The 3075-nt window shown below is 35.3% G+C and overlaps 1 protein-coding gene across 1 annotated transcript in view; it reads left to right on the forward strand.

The window, feature by feature from the left end:
• The window catches only part of RFX7 (regulatory factor X7), a 217094-nt gene that overhangs the window by 97265 nt on the left and 116754 nt on the right, over nt 1-3075 (forward strand). The gene's annotated exons all lie outside the window — the stretch shown is intronic.

Here is a 3075-nt window from a genome sequence, read left to right on the forward strand (position 1 = left end):
TAACAATCAAAGATTGGAAAAAGATATATCAAGAAAATAGCAACTGTAAAAGAGCAGGAGTGGCAATGTTAATTACTGATCAAATTGACTTTAAGACAAAACCTACCATACGAGACAAGGAAGGACATTATATAATGGTTAAACGATCAATTGACGGGAAGTTACAACCATAATAAATATCTAGGGCCCAATGAAAGAGCCCCAAAATAGATAAACCAAACTTTAAAAGAGTTGAAAAGGCAAATAGATGACTCCACAGTGATAGTGGGAGACTTTAATACACCACTTTCAATGAAAGAGAACAAACTGGAAAAAAAACTCAACAAAAATGCAGAAGAGCTAAATGATACAATCCACCAACTTGACCTTTTAGACATCTACAGAGCACTTCACCCAACAACAGCACAATATACATTCTTTTCCAGTGCACAGGAAACATTTTCCATGATAGACCATATGTTAGGCCATAAAGCAGGCCTTAGTAAACTTAAAAACATTGAAATACTGCAAAGCATCTTCTCAGATCATAATGCTATCAAATTAGAAATCAACAATAGGAAGATGAATGGAAAAAGAGTAAACACATGGAAACTGAACAACACTCTCCTTAAGAAAGACTGGGTAAGAGAAGAAATAAAAAGTGAAATTGAAAAATTCCTTGAATCAAACGAGAATGAAAATACAGCATTCCAAAATCTTTGGGACACAGCAAAAGCAGGATCAGAGGCCAATTTATAGCAATAAATGCACACATCAAAAAAGAAGAGAGAGTGAAAATCAACACTTTAAATCAACATTTCCAACAATTAGAAAAAGAACAGCAAGAAAAGCCTACGGTCACCAGAAAAAAGGAAATAATCAAGATTCGAGCAGAAATCAATGAAACAGAAAATAGAAGAGCAATAGAAAAAATCAACAAGACCAGAAGTTGGTTTTTTAAAAAGATCGATAAAATTGGCAAACCACTGGCAAAGTTAACAAAGGAAAAGAGGGACAGAATACAAATAACACGAATAAGAAATGAAATGGGTGACATCACAACAGAACCAACTGAAATACAAAGGATAATATCAGGATAGTATGAAGAACTGTACTCCATCAAATTTGAAAATCTGGAAGGAATGGAAAGATTTCTAGAAACACACCACTTCCCTAAACTAATACAGACTGATGTGGAAAAGTTGAACAAGTCCATAACAAAAGAAGAAATTGAACAGATCATAAAAAAATTACCAACAAAAAACAGTTCTGGCCCAGATGGTTTCACCGGAGAATGCTACCAAACATTCAGAGAAGAACTGATACCAGTCCTACTCAAACTATTCCAAAACATAGAAAAGGATCGAATGAATTCTCCCTAACTCATTTTATGAAGCAAGCATAACCTTGATACAAAAACCAGGCAAAGACATCACTTAAAAGGAAAACTACAGACCAATATCCCTCATGAATAGAGATGCAAAACTCTTCAACAAAATCCTAGCCAATAGAGTCCAACAACACCTCATCAAGAAAATAATTCATTATGACCAAATGGGGTTCATATCAGGTATACAAGGATGGTTCAACATGAGAAAAACAATAAGCATCACCCATCACATAAATAAAATTAAGGAGAAGAACCACATGATCATATCAATTGATGCAGAAAAGGCATTTGATAAAACCCAACACTCATTCCTGATCAAAACTCTCAGCAAAACAGGAATAGAAGGGACATTCCTCAACATGACAAAAGGCATCTATTCAAAACCAATAGCCAACATTATTTTCAACGGAGAAAGATTGAAACCATCCCCTGTGAACAGGAACCAGACAAGGATGCCCCTTTCACCACTTCTACTCAACATTGTACTGGAAGTCCTAACCAGAGCAATAAGGCAAGAAAGGGAAATCAAAAGCATCCAAATTGGTAAGGAAGAAGTCAAACTGTCCTATTTGCTGATGATATGATCCTATACCTAGAGAACCTAAGAGACTCAGTCAGAAGTTTACTGGAACTAATTGAGAAATTTAGCATCATGGTAGGATACAAGATCAATATCCAAAAATCAATTTGATTCCTCTACACCAGCAAAGAGATTGCTGAAAAGGAAATCATTGCCATTTACAATAGCTACCAAAAAAATAAAATACTTGGGAATAAATTTTACCTTGGGACACAAAAGGCCTGTACAGACAAAAGTATTTAAAAAACTACTTCAAGAAGTCATAAGCGATCTACGTAAATGGAAGAATATACTTCCATGCTTGTTGATAGGAAGATTGAACATTGTGAAAATGTCAGTTCTACCCAAAGCAATCTATACATTCAATGCAGTCCCAATCCAGATCCCATCAACATTTTTTAAGGATATGGAAAAACCAATCACTAACTTTACATGGAAAAGAAAGACACCTCGGATAAGCAAAGTTCTATTGAAGAAGAAGAACAAAGTCAAAGGTCTCACACTGCTGGATCTCAAAATCTACTATACAGCCACAGTAGTCAAAACTGCCTGGTATTGGTACAATGGCAGGCACATGGACCAATGGAATAGATTTGAGAACCCAGCAATAGATCCATTAACCTATGGTCAGCTGATCTTTGATAAAGGGCCTAAATCCATTAAATGGGGAAGAGAACGTTAGTTTAATAAATGGTGCTGGCAAAAGTGGGTATCCGTTTGCAGAAAAATGAAACGATCTGTACCTCACACCATACACAAAAACTAACTCTAGATGGACTTAAATGTGAAACTAAAACTATAAAGTTCCTCAAGGAAAAACCAGGGTCAGATATAGAGGCCCTAAAGTGTGGCATAAATAGACTCTCAAGCATAACTCAAAATGTACAAACAGCATTAGAGAAACTAGATGAATGGGACCTTCTGAAAATTAAATTTTTATGTGCTTTCAAAGAGTTCTCCAAAAGAGTCAAAGGACAACCTACAGATAGGGAAAAAATACTTAGCAATGACATATCTGACAAGAGACTTATCTCTAGAATTTGTAGAAAACTCCAACACCTCAATAACAAAAAGAAAAATAATCCAATTAAAAAATGGGCAGAAGACATGAATGGACACTTCACCA

This window comes from Orycteropus afer, unplaced genomic scaffold (genome assembly GCF_000298275.1).
Source record: "Orycteropus afer afer isolate SDZICR_OR568_19922 unplaced genomic scaffold, OryAfe1.0 scaffold00026, whole genome shotgun sequence".
Classification (NCBI taxonomy): Eukaryota; Metazoa; Chordata; class Mammalia; order Tubulidentata; family Orycteropodidae; genus Orycteropus; species Orycteropus afer.